Raw genomic sequence first — 21552 nt, 5'->3', positions numbered from 1 at the left:
AAAGCACCCTGACCCGGTTTTCGGAGTCCACTGACGAAATGTTAGTTACTCAGTGACAACCAGCGAGGTCAAAGGAATGCTGGGCCGGGAGGGGGCGTCTGCTCGGCTCCCAGTACTTTTACGGGTCCTCTCGTTGCCAAGTTGAACAGTTCCAGGGGCATTGTCCTGCAGTGTTCGCTGTTACTAGTTCGTATCTGTGAGACAGGGACATCTGCACGTTTCTTCTTGAACTCTGATAGCATCGGTGCTCCAGGTCTCATTTTTGTGTTTTTCATCTCCGATGAACGCCTAACAACACATTTTAAGCTAAAAAGGCGTCCACTCGTGTGTTTCTTGTCACTTACCGTTTTGTGGAATGTTGCCCTGTGGTAATAATGCGAAAACGTACCTAGAAGTGTCACTGTGAGCCACTCATACATAGGGCTCAATTTATGAAAAGTTAGCGCTGCCTCTGCGTCATTGTTTGACGCAAAAGCGGCGTAAACAATAAGGCCAGTAGCAATACTTTTTTAGGCCGCATTTGCGTCAAAAAATGACGCAAATGCGCCGCTAAAAAAGTATAAAGACAAGTATGAATATGGCCTTATATATTTTGTAAGTTTACACCGCTCTTGTGTCAAAAAATTACGCAAAGGTGGCGCTAACTTTTTCATAAATCAGGCCCATGGTGTGATACAAATGGCGGGACCCCGTTCCATGAGTGGGAGGTTGCCCATTTAGGTCTGGCCTGGAGAGTGCTTAGGCTGTCTTGCCATTCTCATGCTGTCCACAAAATCACAATAAAAATACGAAGAAATGTATATGCTTAGAGAGGCTTTTAGTTAGCCCACGAATTCATTGGTTTGTTCAAATGTCATTTTTTTTTTTTTTTCCATCAACCCATGTCTACACCACTGGGCGGTGGGTCTGCCTTTTTCAGCCACTCTTCACTGGTAGTAACACAATTTTTCACTTTTAGATGTGCACATCCACCATGAAAGGAGTGCGCTTCAGTGTGGGCCTCTAGAACATTCATTTCTCATTTAGGGTCTGATTTAGAGTGTCACGTACGTGAGAGATAGACCGTCCACCTTATTACAAGTGCACTCTATCCTATGGAACTTGCAATAAGGCAGATGGGATATCAGTCACAATTGTCACAGACAAATCCAACCACCAAACTTTAAATAGGGCCCTTAAAGTCATGATTTTTATTTATTTTTGCAATGGGCTGTTGTTACTTTTTCGTTCAAACACATGCATACCACCTATATAGACTGAAGCATTTTTACTTTTTTAATGAATGCTAAACTTTTAATGTCTATTGCATATGTTTGCAAAAAATAAAGAAATATATTAAAAATATGTTAGGTTTGTCAAGGCTGGACCAATTTGCTTTGCAAGTGCTAAACATGCTATTATTTCAAAATACCCACACTCTAGAAAGTAGTTTTTGGTAAACATTTACGATTGTCGGAAGGTATCACACATAAAAAGGTGTCATTTTATAGTTACTTGATGTCAAGATAAAATTGAGCTCTTATCTGTGGATGTTTCTGTTTTTTAGCTACAGACGTTCACAAAATCTTTCTATCAGTCTATTTAGTTCAGTTTTGCCTCAGGTGTTTTTGTTCAGCACTCTCTCCTTTCCTTGAAAAGATGGATTTCCCTTTCCTATGGCCACGCCCCTGGTTTAACATTCTCAAACTCTGAGGTCACATATTCATTCTGCATTCTTGGAGCCTGGGGGCGAAGACACTCCCCTCTGACAGTAAACACACATCTGTCCCTGTGGTGTGAATGTACTCCTCTCTTGGTGGGGTTGAGAAATCTTTAAAACTCTGTAAATGCAGTATTAATCACAGATAACTCTTCTCAGTTCAATCTACTGAAAAACTTGGAGTAAAAACTTGGAATGGTTTCCTTGAGAATACAAACCTAATTACAAAACCCCAAAATAACCAATATCTACTGGTTTAGCCACCAATCCAGAGTTTACCAGGCTGTGATAGATGCAAGAGCTGGCTGAAAGTGACAGATGTGACGGGGGTGGGGGGGGTGGTGGGGTCATACGTGGCAGCGCTGCAGTATCTTGGTGGCGGGGTCAAAAAAACAGTTTAAATAACTGAGAACATAAGGTGAAGTACTTACTGGTGTTAGATGAAATAGGTATCTGCAATTAAAAGTTTTTAAAAAATATAGAAACTGAGCTGTCAAAATTAATCCTCCTCAAACTAAACCCGTCCCTTGATGTGTGTGACGTCCCTGCCAGCTTCAAACTCAAGCGAGTTAACAAATGAGGCTATTGTGGTGGAAAGGTGTTCACTTTCACAGCAGTTTCATTCACTTGGAGCAGGGAGGTGACCCCCCAGGACAGAGCGCCTGTCTCACTTCCAGAACCTTCCATTCCGGCCTCAGACCTCACCGAGCACAGCCTGCTTCTGCGCCCGTATTCCAACTAGTTTCCAAAGATACAAAGAAGCCCCCATGACATAACACCATATCATGATATAACAGGACACATGCCCTTGGAAGCGCACATTCACCCGGGAGCTTCTTGGCACTATGTGACAGATGTTTATTGTTACCCCACGCTGTGGTGCTCACTTCCTCCACTTCACGAGTGTGAAAGGTCGAAAGGGCTGCCAGGATGTGATCCTGTAACTGATGGGTGCGCCCAGATGCAACGAGGAGCACTAGAATCCAGTCCTGGAGTTTACAAATTGTACTTTTGAGGCGCATTATTAGTTCAGCAGGTGCAGTGGCAATCAACCAGAACTACAACACCCAGAATGCACTAGGTCAATAAATAAAAAGCCCAGTACTGGCGAATGATGCACGCGAAGGCATCTGATAAACGTGTTTCCGAAACACTATGTGAAGAACCTTATCAGAAATGAGGACGTTTGCAACGCTGCTAAGTTGTGTTTGTCGTACTTTTTTTCAACATCGCTTGTGTAACACGTTAAGACAAATCACATACATGCTGTTTATTTCTTCATGCAACCCAGACGCGCACGGTGCCTGCGACCCGTGCAGCCTCTCCCGCTGCATGTCCTGAGAGCCCGGAGCAAGCAGAGTGCAGCCACCCACGCCACGCACCACAGCACGCACCACAGCACACACCACGAGTGTAATCTGAAGTAAAGAGACTTTACCAGCCTGCGCGCAGGTGTAGCGCCTCTGCGTCCGGGTCCCGCGGCTCCACGCGTCCTGCGCCTCTGCTGGGAAAAGGAGAGCGCAGCCTTTCACAAACTAAAGGCACACAAAACACACCGAGAGCACACAGCAAGCAAACCCCTGGGACGAGCTGCCACTCCCACCTTCGGAGCGCTGCCTGTGAACGGGGTGATTCACGGCGCGAAGCGTCCGCAGGAATGTTCGAGCTACAAAGACCTGCCATTTACTGCGCCCCGAGACGGCCGGGTGACAAAGAGGCAGCGCTGTGCCCTGGATGCAGGGGCCGCCTCACGCCCCCCTCGTGCCCACTCCACAGCCCCCTAGATTATTGTTTAGTGTAAGGGGATAAAACGGTCCTATGAAGAACCCATGTATGTAAATACCTGTCCTTTAACGTACAGCCGTAACAAGGGTCTTGCATCAGCCATGCGCTGCATCTTTTTTGTTGGGGCTAAGAGATGGTCATTATCTGTAATAATAACTTACTTTAACACATAGTATTCCGAGCGTGTATTGCTGCTTCATAGAAGTTCAAATACTGGGTGATATTATCATGTTAAACAGTAGCACAACTTATGTCGACCTTACTAAGATGAACTGCTTTGGTGGCGCAGCTGCTGTTTGAAACAAGCTTTGGCAACAGCAACAGGGCCGGCTTATAAATACAAATGTGTCTTTAAGCACTGATGAATTTAGGCACTCTAAAATCATCAAACATGGAGCCTGCAAAGATACTTGCCCTCATGCATGCATTCATCCTCCCGCTGGCTCATTTTTACATTCACCTATTTACACAACCACAATACAACACATGCAAAAACTCAACATATGCAAGCTAAATTAATAAAAATAGAAAAAAAACATGTTGTCGCCTAACATGGCAGTCATCACCATCCTCATCATCGTCATCAAAACTTTGTTTCGGCAACAAATGTAGTCATAAAAGCACAACACAGCTACAAATCACAATGCATACTTGCAAAATGCATAATACTAACTAGATAAAAGACATCATAAAATAGATGATACATTTATGAAAAAAACTCAGTAGTATAAAATAACCAGACTAGGCAAAACACAGCAGTAAAAAGTGCCTAAAATTTATGGCGGCTCATATAGCATCCAGCCTTGTAGAAAACATTAAGTAAATTAACCCTGGACAACTAGAAATATTGTTTAGAATAGCATTGATTTTCTTTTCGTAAAAGCATTTTCAATGCAACGGGTCTCGCATTTGCTCGAGTTAGAGCTTGTAAACTCCTAACTGGACTTTTCTTGCCACACAAATTAAAAGAAAAAAAAAACGCAGCGCGATCGCACTATATAAAATGCAGCGCGATCGTGCTGAATTTGAAAACGGAAAAACCGAGCGCGACCGCACTATGTAAACCCCAGCGCAATCGCGCTGCGTGGAAAATAAACAGATAAAGTAGTCCGGAAACCATGCTGAAAACATCGAGTCTCATATGTTTTTAGTAGTTTGCTGGTGCTGTGTAGGTGGGCTAAACACCGGAAAAGGCATGACGTATGCATGCCTTTCACAATGACATAGGCGTGGTTGGAAGCCCAAAGAGAGATTACTACAGGGGACTGAGCGCTTTGCGCTCACCCCTAAAAATAGTGCACCACACTAAAGTACATGCCCATCGTGCAATAACCCATGTAACAGGGTCAGTCTCCAAGGCAGTAACAAAACAACCTCATAAAGCATTTGCCAACAACATCAAGGGATTTTTGAATGGCAGGCCCAGGAACGAATGAAAGTGACGGGAGTGGTTAAAGCCTATAGAATAGATTTCAACATGTTCGAGAAGAGTAGCGCTTGCGCGCTCGACGTAAAAAACGGTAGTTATCCCACGGGATAAGGCCTGACTACGGAGCCTTACGACAAAAATTATGGCAGCACTTGTATTATTTGTAACTAGAATGTATAATCAGCATAGTATACCTCAGTGTCGGCTTTAGTGCTGATGGAGGCTGATGCAACAATCTTTTTTGGCACCCCTCCCCATGACCTCCCCCCTCCCTCACTAACGCCCAGCACAATGGCCCCTCATCTCTCCATAGCCCCTCTCTCACATACATGTCATCTGTTTTAAAGCCCTTGTAAGGGCTGGCTTCACTAATGCACTCAGTTATAGTTATCTACATAAAATACAGATCTTTTCTTTGCAGCAGGCATATTAACCCTTTGCGCTACTTCATGGCGAGTCAACACTGCCACCAGACAAATCTCTCTCCCCCTCGCAGGAACATTAGTTACAAAAGTTATCTTGACATTTTTGTTGCTGCCTGAACCCTGAGCACAAGGAACTTTGCTGCAGATGTTTTAAATCCTAACTTAGTGCTAAACACAGCGCCCCTCGTGAGGTCAGTGCTCCCCCTCCAGGCCAGCGCCCAGTGCAGCCGCACCGGTCGCCCTCCCCTAAAGCCAGCCCTGACCTTAGTCTTATTCCAAAGGGCAATTTGTGGCACCAGCACTGTAGGGGGGGAACAGTAGTCCCCAAGGAGTCTTCGAGGTATTATCACTTCATATTAATATACAGTCATCTCCATCCCATATATCGAATGTGCTACAGATACCACAATGCTCCCTTTCACTAGAGCCAGTTCAAGCCATTACACAACTCTACAAAGATGACTAATGAGGACAACAATCGAGAGGGGTAATTATTTTGGATTTGATCCTTCCTGCATCAATAGTGCGTTATATATTTTACATAACATGTTCCACTAGGGCCAGCAGTCGGAGCACGGTGCTTTTGGCGCAGTGCACATATAATGAGTGAATAGGTGAATGAAGAAAGCCTGTGCAGACAGTGACCGATCTGACCTAAACAATGGTTCGTGCCGGGATTATTCCTCTTGGATCAGTCATTCTAGTTATAAAATGTTGCTGTTTCGACCCCTGAGGCAGTGAATCCCTTGGCCTGATCGGACGCTAGTGGGGCACTGTAAAGAGAGTCGCGGCTGCGTTAAATTGGGCCCAATGTTCCTCCTTTGAATTACCATGCGAGCAGTTGGGTGCGTTTCACTTACATACATTTTGTAAATCCTGCAACCGTCTCAAGCCGAAATTATCCGAAAGAAAAAAAAAAAAACAATAAGAAAAAATACAATTAAGTGCCCAAGTTGTAAAACATTTTAGTTGTTGCCGGGATCTCCTCTCTCGTCATTCAGCACTGTTGACAATGGATGGGCGCACAGCTGTGTCTCAGACTAGAATGGAATAATGTTTCCCTGGGGGAGTGGGGGGAGTACGCGGTCCACCCGCTAAAGTTTTATGACTTTACGACCCTGTTTTGTGATCACCAGGACCAAAGACACAAGACAATGGAGGCGACCTGTGGTCATCGCCACCAAGACACTAACAGGCGAGTATCAGGATCGTCGGGGCTTGCATTGAAGACAGTTTTGCCCTCTATGTCCTTTGCCTCTCTGGTTAGGACTGGAGCTTTCACGGTCCTTTTAAAGCTGGATATCCTGAGCCCCAAAGGCCTCAGCGGCTTCGGGCAAAGAGCAGCAGATTTTTAAAATGAAGGGCTCAGCAGGGCTGGATTCTCACGCTGAGGAAATCAGAGTGTGGGAGTCCAAGGACGAAGGGGGCACAGGAGGACCAGTCACAGCCTTCGACTACCTCTGGATTCAGTTTACACCGAAGGCAACAAAGTGATGGACCTCCTCAAGGGTAGGTGGTCGTAGGGGGCGGGGCAGTTCTCCTCTCACCCAAGGATGAGCCTGTGCCTAATATCATGCTGGGTGGAGGCCTGTGGGCATCAGGAAAGGTTCAGATGGTTGGGGTGCAGGGTTGAACCCAAGAAGCAGCCATGCTTGCTCATCCACTGTAAACCATCAATACACACAGTTCGACATCGGTACCATGTGAGGTATATAATATACACATTTGCTCATGTTTCATAGTGCAGGGTCCACATTACAGAACTTTTGCACAGGTGCAAAAAACAGGGGAAATCTACTTTGCGCCATTGCATTGCATATTAGATAGATAGTTGAATCAGGACAAAACCCAAGGAAATGAATTAAGCGATTTTTACTGAATGAAACCTTTATTAAGATGACATTCTTCAAAATACACAGTAGAGTGTTTTAAAAACAAATCCTGATCCTAAAATGTTTTATCCAAACAGGCTACGACGTTTGCACTCTTTTTACCAGTTTTGCATCAAACTTAATTCCATCTTTCTCATCGAAAAAGTGGAGAAAATTAACTTTCTCCATTTCTTATTACATACCGAAGCGAAAAAAAAATAGCATGGATTTTTGCCCCGGTGCATAACTTGTTTGTAGTAAACGCAATTTGTCCCTTTTACCGTGACAAAGGCAACGAAAAGAGTGCAAATGGATTTCACTGGTAGGTACGGCTGGCAGATCGCTCCGAGTCACCCTGGGGCACCACATTCCAGTCTCAATCTACAATCCACTGCCATCTACAAATTTGGTCCACTGTGTTCAATTGCTCTGAAGCAGGACTACAAATCCCAGAATGCTCTAGGATTCCAGATTAATACTTCTGACTGGAAAACAGTATTCCCGGCGGCAAGAGGCCACCTGATAACCTTCTTCCTGGCCCACAAAGGATGAGGTCACCTCACTGGAATGCAAACCTGTGAGCTGTAGGCAACATGCATTTTACAGGCAGCAGACACTGCCAAATCTCCTTTCATCAAATCATTCCTTTCAGTCTAAAGTGCTCTTTAAAAACAAGTGGGATTGCGCTGCGAAAAAAGAGAAAAAGTAGTCCACAAACCGGACGGAAAACAGCGAGCCTCGTGTGTTTTCAGTACTTGGTTGCTGCGATCGAGGAGGGCTACCCATCAGAAAAGGCATGACGTATGCATGTCTTTCACTAATTAAATCAAGCAGATTTAAAAAGGCAAGCCCACGAACCAATGAAAGACACTGATGTGACATGGACGGGGCTCCGAGTCCTTTTCCAACTACTAAAGCGCCTGGAAGCGATACACATGCGCATGCGCATGCTACGCAGGATCGACCCTAAAAAGCAGATGTTAACACCAAGAGAGGGGGAATTTACCTGTTGCAAAGAAGTCAATGCTTCGCCACATTGTCTCAGCCCACTCTTTCTTAAAATGGGAATTCAAAACTTCTTAGTATAAGCAATGTAAAAAATACAAAGAAAAAGTAAACTGAAGTGGTCTCTGTGGGGAGGACTTGTTGCATGGACAGATTGGCACTTTACTTGTGCCAAATTGTCCAGTGGAAAACCCAAGTGCCACCTCACAAAACCAAGCCTAAATCTGGCTAGAAAGACTCAGTCCCAAGTGTAGTCAATCCAGGCTAAATATGGCTCCATTACAAGGGGAGTCAGAAGATTCTCATAATCCCTTACAGAGGACTTTAAGGTCTCAGTTTCCTCTCTCTGTTGATGTTTCATCGATTTAAACAACCTCTTAATAGGCCTGGGCGGTCTTCGTGGAATCCTCTAAGTGGAATTCCGCGCAGCGCCCCAAAAACTCTTGAACTCCTCCTAACTCTACAAATGAGCAAAGTTGTGCTTGGCCGCCCGTTAATGCTGACTGGTGCGAGTAGTACGCCTCGTGTTGCAAAGCAAACTCGAACAGCACCACGTGGTCGCATGCACAAGCAGCCATCTTGTTTTTCCTATTCTGTGCATGGTGCTGGGTCGATTTCTTTTAACCCAATCTCTATTTTAACAATCCTTACTTTATCCCACCTATCCTACCCTGTTTTAGATTTATTTCATTAGAGTGGGTATTTGTGTTTGTTCATTTTACGTCTTTGTCTCTTTTTTTATTTTTACTTGCTCAACAGATTGGAAACTTTGGACTATAGGAAGTTTGTAGCTCATCGGCATGCATAGAGCGACAAAGCGGGTAGAATGCTTGCATGGCTCTTGAGGTCTGATTCAACTAGGTTACTGATGGGTGCTATTCGAGACCCGAGCAATGTCGTGGTAAACACACAGGAGGCTATTAATGGAGAGTTTTAGTTTTACTTACTATAAATCACTGTATGTTGTTGAGGGGGGCACAGACCTATATGTGTTGAAGGATTAAGCGGTTTGCATTGCTACCTATCAAATAAGCCCTTTGGAATATCAAGAGGTGTAGGAGCTGTTACATGTCAATGAGGTCTGCACAGCCATCGATCAAACGGTAAGGCATAGGCGAGTTGCTGGCACAGTGTTACAGGGCCACTATAGCCAGGGGTGAGCTACTGAGGCCAATGAGGGAGGCCCTGATAGTGGTTTTGCCAAAGCAGGGGGGGATCCTTTAGATGTCCATTCATATAGACCACTCTCTTGCCTGAATCAGGATCATAAGCTCCTGAGCTGCATTTTGGCAACTAGCTTCCTCCCTAAAGTATCAACGGTGATCCATGTAGAGCAAAATGGGTTTATTCCTGCCTGTAAAACATCTATGAATGTTTCTGAGTGTTATTAGACTATTTGGTCTAATGGATATAGGTTTGGAGAGGTAGCTAAAGCAGCGGCGGTGTCTTTGGATATTGAAAAAATCTTTGACACACTTGGTTGTCCTTACCTTATGGAGCTTCTCAAGAAGATGGGTCTTGGCCCAGAGTTTCTTGGATTGCTGCTCTCTTATACACAAGGCCAATGGCAAGAGTGAGAACCAGCCACACTATTTATGAGGGTTTTGAGACCGGCTGAGGCACTTGGGAGGGAGGTACCCTATCTCCAATCATTTTCGTCATTCTTCAGGGGGGAGGAGTGTTAAGGGAGCACCATGAGAGTTCGCTATTTGTGGATGATGCTATTGTGTATCCCCAAAATCCTTGGGAGACTCTATCCACGCTAACGGCTGTGCAAGATAGGGTTGGCATGTTTTCTGGGTTAAGAATTGATTGGGAATAATACTGCTTGTTTCCACTTAAGTGGAGCAGGTGGCTCTACTCCTCACCAGACTTAAATGGAAGGCAACCACTTTCAAGTATCTGGGAGTCAATGTGTATCAAGATGAAGAAGATCTTGTGAAGGGCAATCTGGGGAGAGTGTTATCTGCCTTGCAACAGTCAGTATCCTTTTGGTACAAGCTGCTTCTATCTCCACCAGGCTGCCTAGCCATTGCCAAATGCTGGTACTTCCAAGATTGCTATATCTGTTCTCTGCCATAACTGTGGCACTCAAAAGGCCCTTCTTTAAGGAACTGCATGCCATGCTTTGAGACCTTGTTTGGGACAAGGGTCAGAAAAGAGTAGTGCTCTATAAGATGCTGCTGCCTCTGTTGAACAGGGGCCTTGGTGCTCCTAACTATGAGTGGTATTATGTGCCAGCGCAGCTTTAATGGCCTATGCACAGTTTTAATGGCCTATGCGATGGCTGGGAGGTGGAGATTGCCCGGAAAAGGCAGAATTGATAAGCACTTTGGGGCTTAATTGGATCCCTGAATGGTTGTTCTAATCTCTTCAGGTGCTATCTGTACTGATCGGTTAACACAGGCTGCGAAGGTTTGTTGAGACACCTATATGCAGTCTAGAGAATGACTGCGACCCTATGCCACACAGCTACACCTTTGAATTCCTCTGTGTCATATGATAGGTGACCATGGGCCAATGCGGGAGTCCACATAGGGGATATGTAGGAGGCTGGACTGGCTTGTAGTGAGTACCAAGGGGTACTTGCACCTTGCACCAGGCCCAGTTATCCCTTATTAGTGTATAGGGTGTCTAGCAGCTTAGGCTGATAGATAATGGTAGCTTAGCAAAGCAGCTCAGGCTGAACTAGGAGACGTGTGAAGCTACTACAGTACCACTTAGTGTCATATGCACAATATCATAAGAAAACACAATACACAGTTATACTAAAAATAAAGGTACTTTATTTTTATGACAATATGCCAAAGTATCTTAGAGTGTACCCTCAGTAAGAGGATAGGAAATATACACAAGATATATATACACAATAGCAAAAATATGCAGTATAGTCTTAGAAAACAGTGCAAACAATGTATAATTACAATAGGATGCAATGGGGAAACATAGGGATAGGGGCAACACAAACCATATACTCCAAAAGTGGAATGTGAACCACGAATGGACCCCAAACCTATGTGACCTTGTAGAGGGTCGCTGGGACTATTAGAAAATAGTGAGAGTTAGAAAAATAACCCTCCCCAAGACCCTGAAAAGTGAGTGCAAAGTGCACCAAAGTTCCCCTAAGGACAAAATAGTCGTGTTAGAGGGAGAATGCAAGGAAAACACAAATCAGCAATGCAACAACGATGGATTCCTGTCTGAAGGTACCTGTGGAACAAGGGGACCAAGTCCAAAAGTCACAAGCAGCTCGGAGATGGGCAGATGCCCAAGAAATGCCAGCGGTTGGTGCAAAGAAGCTCTTACTAGGCTGAAGAACTGTGAATACTGCAAGAACGACAAGGGCTAGAGACTTCCCCTTTGGAGGATGGATCCCCCACGCCTTGGAGAGTCGTGCAGAAGTGTTTTCCCGCCGGATGGACGCCAACAAGCCTTGCTACACGCAAATCGTGCGTTTGGCGTTTTTGGACGCTGCTGGGGCCCAGGAGGGACCAGGAGGTCGCAAATTGGACCTGCAGAGAGAGGGGACGTCGAGCAAGACAAAGAGCCCTCACTGAAGCAGGTAGCACCCGGAGAAGTGCCAGAAACAGGCACTACGAGGATGCGTGAAACGGTGCTCGCCGAAGTTGCACAAAGGAGTCCCACGTCGCCGGAGACCAACTTAGAAAGTCGTGCAATGCAGGTTAGAGTGCCGTGGACCCAGGCTTGGCTGTGCACGAAGGATTTCCGCCGGAAGTGCACAGGGGCCGGAGAAGCTTGCAAAGTCGCGGTTCCCAGCAATGCAGCCCAGCGAGGTGAGGCAAGGACTTACCTCCACCAAACTTGGGCTGAAGAGTCACTGGACTGTGGGGGTCACTTGGACGGTGTCGCTGGATTCGAGGGACCTCGCTCGTCGTGCTGAGAGGAGACCCAAGGGACCGGAGATGCAGCTTTTTGGTGCCTGCGGTTGCAGGGGGAAGATTCCGTCGACCCACGGGAGATTTCTTCGGAGCTTCTGGTGCAGAGAGGAGGCAGACTACCCCCACAGCATGCACAAGCAGGAAAACAGTCGAGAAGGCGGCAGGATCAGCGTTACAGAGTTGCAGTAGTCGTCTTTGCTACTATGTTGCAGGTTTGCAGGCTTCCAGCGCGGTCAGCGGTCGTTTCCTTATCAGAAGGTGAAGAGGGAGATGCAGAGGAACTCGGCTGAGCTCATGCATTCGTTATCTAAAGTTTCCCCAGAGACAGAGACCCTAAATAGCCAGAAAAGAGGGTTTGGCTACCTAGGAGAGAGGAAAGGCTACTAACACCTGAAGGAGCCTATCACAAGGAGTCTCTGACGTCACCTGGTGGCACTGGCCACTCAGAGCAGTCCAGTGTGCCAGCAGCACCTCTGTTTCCAAGATGGCAGAGGTCTGGAGCACACTGGAGGAGCTCTGGACACCTCCCAGGGGAGGTGCAGGTCAGGGGAGTGGTCACTCCCCTTTCCTTTGTCCAGTTTCGCGCCAGAGCAGGGGCTAAGGGGTCCCTGAACCGGTGTAGACTGGCTTATGCAGAATTGGGCACCTCTGTGCCCAACAAAGCATTTCCAGAGGCTGGGGGAGGCTACTCCTCCCCTGCCTTCACACCATTTTCCAAAGGGAGAGGGTGTCACACCCTCTCTCAGAGGAAGTTCTTTGTTCTGCCATCCTGGGCCAGGCCTGGCTGGACCCCAGGAGGGCAGATGCCTGTCTGAGGGGTTGGCAGCAGCAGCAGCTGCAGAGAAACCCCAGGAAGGGCAGTCTGGCAGTACCAGGGTCTGTGCTACAGACCACTGGGATTATGGAATTGTACCAACAATGCCAGGATGGCATAGAGGGGGCAATTCCATGATCATAGACATGTTACATGGCCATATTCGGAGTTACCATGGTGAAGCTACATATAGGTAGTGACCTATATGTAGTGCACGCGTGTAATGGTGTCCCCGTACTCACAAAGTTCAGTGAATTGGCTCTGAACAATGTGGGGGCACCTTGGCTAGTGCCAGGGTGCCCTCACACTAAGTAACTTTGCACCTAACCTTTACCAGGTAAAGGTTAGACATATAGGTGACTTATAAGTTACTTAAGTGCAGTGTAAAATGGCTGTGAAATAACGTGGACGTTATTTCACTCAGGCTGCAGTGGCAGGCCTGTGTAAGAATTGTCAGAGCTCCCTATGGGTGGCAAAAGAAATGCTGCAGCCCATAGGGATCTCCTGGAACCCCAATACCCTGGGTACCTCAGTACCATATACTAGGGGATTATAAGGGTGTTCCAGTAAGCCAATGTAAATTGGTAAAAAATGGTCACTAGCCTGTCAGTGACAATTTGGAAAGAAATGAGAGAGCATAACCACTGAGGTTCTGATTAGCAGAGCCTCAGTGAGACAGTTAGTCACTACACAGGTAACACATACAGGCACACTTATGAGCACTGGGGCCCTGGGTTACCAGGGTCCCAGTGACACATACAACTAAAACAACATATATACAGTGAAAAATGGGGGTAACATGCCAGGCAAGATGGTACTTTCCTACACAACCCCCCCCCAAACGAAGGACAATAAGACTAGCCATTACCTGATGAGTCTTCATTGTCTAAGTGGAAATATCTGGAGAGTCCATCTGCATTGGAGTGGCTACTCCCAGGTCTATGTTCCACTGTATAGTCCATTCCCTGTAGGGATATGGACCACCTCAACAATTTAGGATTTTCACCTTTCATTTGTTTTAGCCAAAGTAGAGGTTTGTGGTCTGTCTGAACAATGAAGTGAGTGCCAAACAGGTATGGCCTCAACTTCTTCAGAGCCCAGACCACAGCAAAGGCCTCCCTCTCAATGGCAGACCAACGCTTTTCTCTAGGGGTCAACCTTCTACTAATAAAAGCAACAGGTTGATCCTGGCCCTCAGAATTAAGTTGTGATAGGACTGCCCCTACTCCTAATTCAGATGCATCAGTTTGGACATAGAATTTTTTAGAGTAACAAGGGCTTTTCAGGACAGGTGCAGAGCACATGGCCTGCTTCAGCTCCTCAAAAGCTTTCTGACAGTTTGCTGTCCATAATACCTTTTTAGGCATTTTCTTGGATGTGAGGTCATTAAGAGGGGCTGCAATGGAGCCATAGTTCTTAATGAACCTCCTGTAATACCCAGTGAGGCCTAGGAAGGCTCTCACCTGAGTCTGAGTGGTAGGGGGAATCCAATCAATAATAGTTTGGATTTTCCCTTGAAGTGGTGCAATCTGTTCCCCACCAACAAGGTGTCCCAGATAAACCACCTTACCCTGCCCTATCTGGCACTTTGAAGCCTTGATAGTGAGGCCTGCCTTTTGCAGGGCCTCCAAAACTTTCCAAAGGTGGACCAGGTGATCATCCCAGCTGGAGCTAAAGACAGCTATATCATCCAAATATGCTGCACTGAAAGCTTCCAGCCCTTGCAGGACTGTGTTCACCAACCTCTGAAAAGTGGCAGGTGCATTTTTCAAACCAAAAGGCATTACAGTAAACTGGTAATGTCCTCCCATGGTAGAAAATGCAGTCTTAGGTTTAGCATCTTCTGACATTTTGATCTGCCAATACCCTGCAGTCAAATCAAAAGTGCTTAGATACTTGGCAGATGCCAGTGTATCTATTAGCTCATCTGCCCTGGGTATAGGGTGAGCATCTGTTTTGGTTACCAAGTTGAGACCTCTATAGTCTACACAAAACCTCATTTCCTTCTTTCCATCTTTAGAATTGGGTTTTGGTACCAGTACCACAGGAGAAGCCCATGGACTGTCAGAGTGCTCAACCACTCCTAGTTCCAACATCTTCTGAACTTCTTGCTTTATGCAGTCCCTGACATGGTCAGGCTGCCTATAGATCTTACTTTTGACAGGTAAACTGTCTCCAGTATCTATAGTGTGCTCACACCAAGAAGTGGTGCCTGGCACAATGGAGAAGAGTTCTGAAAATTGTCCTAGGAGATTTATGCAATTATCTTTCTGCTCAGCAGTAAGACAATCAGCCAAAACTACCCCTTCCACAAGAGCATCTTGTTCTGTGGAAGAGAAGAGATCAGGTAGAGGATCACTGTCTTCTTCCTGTCCCTCATCTGTTGCCATGAGCAGGGTGAGATCAGCCCTGTCATAGTAGGGTTTCAGGCGGTTGACATGGAGCACCCTAAGGGGACTCCTGGCAGTGCCTAAGTCAACCAAGTAGGTGACTTCACCCTTCTTTTCAACAATTGTGTGTGGACCACTCCATTTATCTTGGAGTGCTCTTGGGGCCACAGGCTCCAAGACCCACACTTTCTGCCCTGGTTGGTACTGAACCAAAACAGCCTTCTGATCATGCCATTGCTTCTGGAGCTCTTGGCTGGCCTGAAGGTTTTTACTGGCCTTTTTCATGTACTCAGCCATCCTTGATCTGAGGCCAAGTACATAGTCCACAATATCCTGCTTAGGAGCTTTTAAAGGTTGTTCCCAACCCTCCTTTACAAGTGTGAGTGGACCCCTAACAGGGTGTCCAAAAAGAAGTTCAAAGGGGCTGAAGCCCACTCCTTTCTGGGGTACCTCCCTGTAGGCAAAAAGGAGGCATGGTAGAAGGATATCCCATCTCCTGCGGAGTTTTTCAGGGAGTCCCATAATCATGCCTTTGAGAGTTTTATTAAATCTCTCCACCAGTCCATTTGTTTGTGGATGATAGGGTGTTGTGAACTTGTAAGTTACACCACACTCCTTCCACATGGCCTTTAAGTATGCAGACATGAAATTGCTTCCTCTGTCTGATACTACTTCCTTTGGGAAGCCCACCCTGGAAAATATTCCCAGGAGGGCCTTTGCCACTGCAGGAGCTGTAGTGGTCCTTAAAGGAATTGCTTCAGGATACCTTGTGGCATGGTCCACTACCACTAAGATAAACCTATTGCCTGAAGCAGTAGGAGGGTCAAGGGGGCCAACTATGTCAACCCCTACCCTTTCAAAGGGAACCCCAACCACAGGCAGTGGGATAAGGGGTGCCTTTGGAGTGCCACCTGTCTTGCCACTGGCTTGACAGGTTTCACAGGACTTACAAAATTCTTTTGTGTCCTCAGACATCCTAGGCCAATGAAACAGTGGTACCAATCTGTCCCAAGTTTTCATTTGACCCAGGTGCCCAGCTAAGGGAATGTCATGTGCCAGTGTTAGGAGGAACTTTCTGTACTCCTGAGGAATCACTAATCTCCTGGCAGCTCCAGGTTTAGGATCCCTATGCTCAGTGTACAAGAGGTTGTCCTCCCAGTAAACTCTGTGTGAGTCACTGACATCCCCATTAGCCTGTTTGACAGCTTGCTGTCTGAGACCCTCTAATGTGGGACAGGTTTGCTGTGCCACACTCAGCTCCTCTCTGGCAGGCCCCCCTTCACCCAAAAGCTCAGCAGTGTCTGCTTCCAGCTCCTCTGGTGTAGGTTCTGCACAGGGAGGGAATTCTTCTTCCTCAGAATTAGAATCCACTGTAGAGGGAGGGATAGTAGGAAGTGGTTTGCTTCTACTAGCCCTAGCTTTAGGGAGCACTTGGTCCATTGTTCCAGGATCCAAGCTTCCCTGTCCTTTTTGCTTTTTGGCCTGAGCCCTTGTCAAAGCAAAAATATGCCCTGGGATGCCCAGCATTGCTGCATGGGCCTCCAACTCCACATCTGACCAAGCTGATGTCTCCAAATCGTTCCCTAATAGACAGTCTACAGGTAAATCTGAAGCTACCACAACTTTCTTTGGACCAGATACCCCCCCCCAGTTGAGATTTACAACAGCCATGGGGTGGCTTTGTGTTATGTTGTGAGCATCGGTTACTTGGTACTGGTGTCCAAGTATGTGTTGTTCAGGGTGCACCAGTTTCTCAATCACCATTGTGACACTGGCACCTGTGTCCCTGTAGGCCTGGACCTCAACACCATTTATTAGGGTTAGTTGCTTGTACTTCTCCAAGTTATGGGGGCAAGCAACCAAAGTGGCTAAGTCAATAGCCCCTTCAGAGACTAAAGTAGCCTCTGTGGTCTCCCTAATCAGACCAACCCCAACTAAGTTACCAAAAGTGAGCCCAGCTACTCCCTTGGATTGGCTATTAGTAGGTTTGCTCCCACCACCACTGCTATTAGTAGGGACACTAGGTGTAGCAGTAGGGGTTGTAGTGGTAGGAGCTGTGGTGCCTTTCTTTGGACAACTGGGATCTGTTGTCCAATGGCCTTTTATCTTACATAAATAGCACCATGGTTTCTTTTCCTTGTTCTGATTAGAGGAGGGTTTGGGCCCACCACCCCCACCAGAGTGTTTTTGTGGGCCTGATGAAGACTCATTTTTAGATTTGTCCCCACCCTTGTCAGAAGACTTACCATCCTTCTTTTTGTTGCCATCTTTGTCACCCCCTGTATGAACTTTTCTGTTCACTCTTGTTCTGACCCATTTGTCTGCCTTCTTTCCCAATTCTTGGGGAGAGGTCAGATCAGAGTCCACCAAGTACTGGTGCAACAAATCAGACACACAATTATTAAGAATATGCTCTCTCAGGATTAAGTTATACAGGCTGTCATAATCAGTAACTTTACTGCCATGTAACCACCCCTCCAAGGCCTTCACTGCCTGGTCAATGAAATCAACCCAGTCTTGTGAAGACTCCTTTTTGGTATCTCTGAACTTGATCCTGTACTGTTCAGTGGTTAAGCCATAACCATCCAGGAGTGCATTCTTAAGAACTTGGAAATTGTTAGCATCATTTTCTTTTACAGTAAGGAGCCTATCCCTACCTTTTCCAGTAAATGATAGCCATAGGATAGCGGCCCACTGCCTTTGAGGGACATCCTGTACAGCACAGGCCCTCTCAAGTGCAGCAAACCACTTGTTAATGTCATCCCCCTCCTTGTAAGGGGGAACTATCTTATGCAGATTCCTGGAATCATGCTCTTTTGCAGGATGACTATGGGGAATACTGCTGCTGCCACCATGGGTATCTAAACCCATTTTCTGTCTTTCCCTCTCTATTTCTAAAGACTGTCTATCCAAATCCAGCTGTTGCTTCTTGAGCTTCAGTCTGGTTTGCTCCACTCTCAATCTATTGAGCTCCCTTTCCAACAATCTGTCATCAGGGTGGGTGGGAGGGACATTTCTAGATACAGAGGTGTGATGGGAATGAACAGAAGGAGACCTGTCCCTTACAGAGGGCACCCTAACAGCTTGGCTACCAGTATAATGTGAGAGCACATCATCAGTATGATGTGATTCAACCTCTGTACCAACTATGCTAGACTGTCTAGTAATGGGCAGGCTGAGAAGTTTCTTTCCTGAACCTTTTCCTGGGGGAGTCCCTGGATCAGATTGAGAACCATTAGCTACTTTTTCTACAGATTGGGCACTTATGGCCTTATCCTGTACTCTAAGCATATTAATTAACAGTTCTAAGGAAGGATTCTTCCCTACACTCAAACCTCTCTCTATGCAGAGACTCCTTGCTCCTTTCCAGCTAAGGTGATCATATGCAAGTTTGGACAGTTCAACTTTTTGGCCTGTGCCAGACATTTTTTAGAGAGAGTTAAAGTGATAGACAAAGAGAAAAAAGTTTTCAGAACTTTTTGGAAAGACAGAAAAAACTTTTTAAACTTTTAAGAACTTTTTGAAAGTTTAGAAGTACTTTTCAGCACTTAGAAAAGAGTGAAAAGAGGAAATGCAAAACTTTTTGGCTATGTGTATATACACTGACCTTGTTTTGTATATTTTTCTCTTATGAAAAGTACAATGACAAGAGTGGTAAGTAGTCTCAAGCACTTATCCCACCACTGCACAACCAATGTAGGAGGCTGGACTGGCTTGTAGTGAGTACCAAGGGGTACTTGCACCTTGCACCAGGCCCAGTTATCCCTTATTAGTGTATAGGGTGTCTAGCAGCTTAGGCTGATAGATAATGGTAGCTTAGCAAAGCAGCTCAGGCTGAACTAGGAGACGTGTGAAGCTACTACAGTACCACTTAGTGTCATATGCACAATATCATAAGAAAACACAATACACAGTTATACTAAAAATAAAGGTACTTTATTTTTATGACAATATGCCAAAGTATCTTAGAGTGTACCCTCAGTAAGAGGATAGGAAATATACACAAGATATATATACACAATAGCAAAAATATGCAGTATAGTCTTAGAAAACAGTGCAAACAATGTATAATTACAATAGGATGCAATGGGGAAACATAGGGATAGGGGCAACACAAACCATATACTCCAAAAGTGGAATGTGAACCACGAATGGACCCCAAACCTATGTGACCTTGTAGAGGGTCGCTGGGACTATTAGAAAATAGTGAGAGTTAGAAAAATAACCCTCCCCAAGACCCTGAAAAGTGAGTGCAAAGTGCACCAAAGTTCCCCTAAGGACAAAATAGTCGTGTTAGAGGGAGAATGCAAGGAAAACACAAATCAGCAATGCAACAACGATGGATTCCTGTCTGAAGGTACCTGTGGAACAAGGGGACCAAGTCCAAAAGTCACAAGCAGCTCGGAGATGGGCAGATGCCCAAGAAATGCCAGCGGTTGGTGCAAAGAAGCTCTTACTAGGCTGAAGAACTGTGAATACTGCAAGAACGACAAGGGCTAGAGACTTCCCCTTTGGAGGATGGATCCCCCACGTCTTGGAGAGTCGTGCAGAAGTGTTTTCCCGCCGGATGGACGCCAACAAGCCTTGCTACACGCAAATCGTGCGTTTGGCGTTTTTGGACGCTGCTGGGGCCCAGGAGGGACCAGGAGGTCGCAAATTGGACCTGCAGAGAGAGGGGACGTCGAGCAAGACAAAGAGCCCTCACTGAAGCAGGTAGCACCCGGAGAAGTGCCAGAAACAGGCACTACGAGGATGCGTGAAACGGTGCTCGCCGAAGTTGCACAAAGGAGTCCCACGTCGCCGGAGACCAACTTAGAAAGTCGTGCAATGCAGGTTAGAGTGCCGTGGACCCAGGCTTGGCTGTGCACGAAGGATTTCCGCCGGAAGTGCACAGGGGCCGGAGAAGCTTGCAAAGTCGCGGTTCCCAGCAATGCAGCCCAGCGAGGTGAGGCAAGGACTTACCTCCACCAAACTTGGGCTGAAGAGTCACTGGACTGTGGGGGTCACTTGGACGGTGTCGCTGGATTCGAGGGACCTCGCTCGTCGTGCTGAGAGGAGACCCAAGGGACCGGAGATGCAGCTTTTTGGTGCCTGCGGTTGCAGGGGGAAGATTCCGTCGACCCACGGGAGATTTCTTCGGAGCTTCTGGTGCAGAGAGGAGGCAGACTACCCCCACAGCATGCACAAGCAGGAAAACAGTCGAGAAGGCGGCAGGATCAGCGTTACAGAGTTGCAGTAGTCGTCTTTGCTACTATGTTGCAGGTTTGCAGGCTTCCAGCGCGGTCAGCGGTCGTTTCCTTATCAGAAGGTGAAGAGGGAGATGCAGAGGAACTCGGCTGAGCTCATGCATTCGTTATCTAAAGTTTCCCCAGAGACAGAGACCCTAAATAGCCAGAAAAGAGGGTTTGGCTACCTAGGAGAGAGGAAAGGCTACTAACACCTGAAGGAGCCTATCACAAGGAGTCTCTGACGTCACCTGGTGGCACTGGCCACTCAGAGCAGTCCAGTGTGCCAGCAGCACCTCTGTTTCCAAGATGGCAGAGGTCTGGAGCACACTGGAGGAGCTCTGGACACCTCCCAGGGGAGGTGCAGGTCAGGGGAGTGGTCACTCCCCTTTCCTTTGTCCAGTTTCGCGCCAGAGCAGGGGCTAAGGGGTCCCTGAACCGGTGTAGACTGGCTTATGCAGAATTGGGCACCTCTGTGCCCAACAAAGCATTTCCAGAGGCTGGGGGAGGCTACTCCTCCCCTGCCTTCACACCATTTTCCAAAGGGAGAGGGTGTCACACCCTCTCTCAGAGGAAGTTCTTTGTTCTGCCATCCTGGGCCAGGCCTGGCTGGACCCCAGGAGGGCAGATGCCTGTCTGAGGGGTTGGCAGCAGCAGCAGCTGCAGAGAAACCCCAGGAAGGGCAGTCTGGCAGTACCAGGGTCTGTGCTACAGACCACTGGGATTATGGAATTGTACCAACAATGCCAGGATGGCATAGAGGGGGCAATTCCATGATCATAGACATGTTACATGGCCATATTCGGAGTTACCATGGTGAAGCTACATATAGGTAGTGACCTATATGTAGTGCACGCGTGTAATGGTGTCCCCGTACTCACAAAGTTCAGTGAATTGGCTCTGAACAATGTGGGGGCACCTTGGCTAGTGCCAGGGTGCCCTCACACTAAGTAACTTTGCACCTAACCTTTACCAGGTAAAGGTTAGACATATAGGTGACTTATAAGTTA

The 21552-nt window shown here is 46.7% G+C and overlaps 1 protein-coding gene across 1 annotated transcript in view; it reads right to left on the bottom strand.

Annotated features, from left to right (window-relative positions):
- Nucleotides 1–21552, bottom strand: part of SHANK2 (SH3 and multiple ankyrin repeat domains 2) — a 2270638-nt gene that overhangs the window by 1914372 nt on the left and 334714 nt on the right. Inside the window, exon 2 of the mRNA XM_069221873.1 lies at nt 3138–3203. The gene's annotated coding sequence lies outside the window, so the exon portion shown is untranslated. The remainder of the gene's footprint in view (nt 1–3137; nt 3204–21552) is intronic.

Source organism: Pleurodeles waltl, chromosome 3_1 (assembly GCF_031143425.1).
Source record: "Pleurodeles waltl isolate 20211129_DDA chromosome 3_1, aPleWal1.hap1.20221129, whole genome shotgun sequence".
In the NCBI taxonomy this organism is placed as follows: Eukaryota; Metazoa; Chordata; class Amphibia; order Caudata; family Salamandridae; genus Pleurodeles; species Pleurodeles waltl.
The sequence above is the reverse complement of the archived record's forward strand: the minus strand, read 5'-3'. Positions and strand labels throughout refer to the sequence as shown.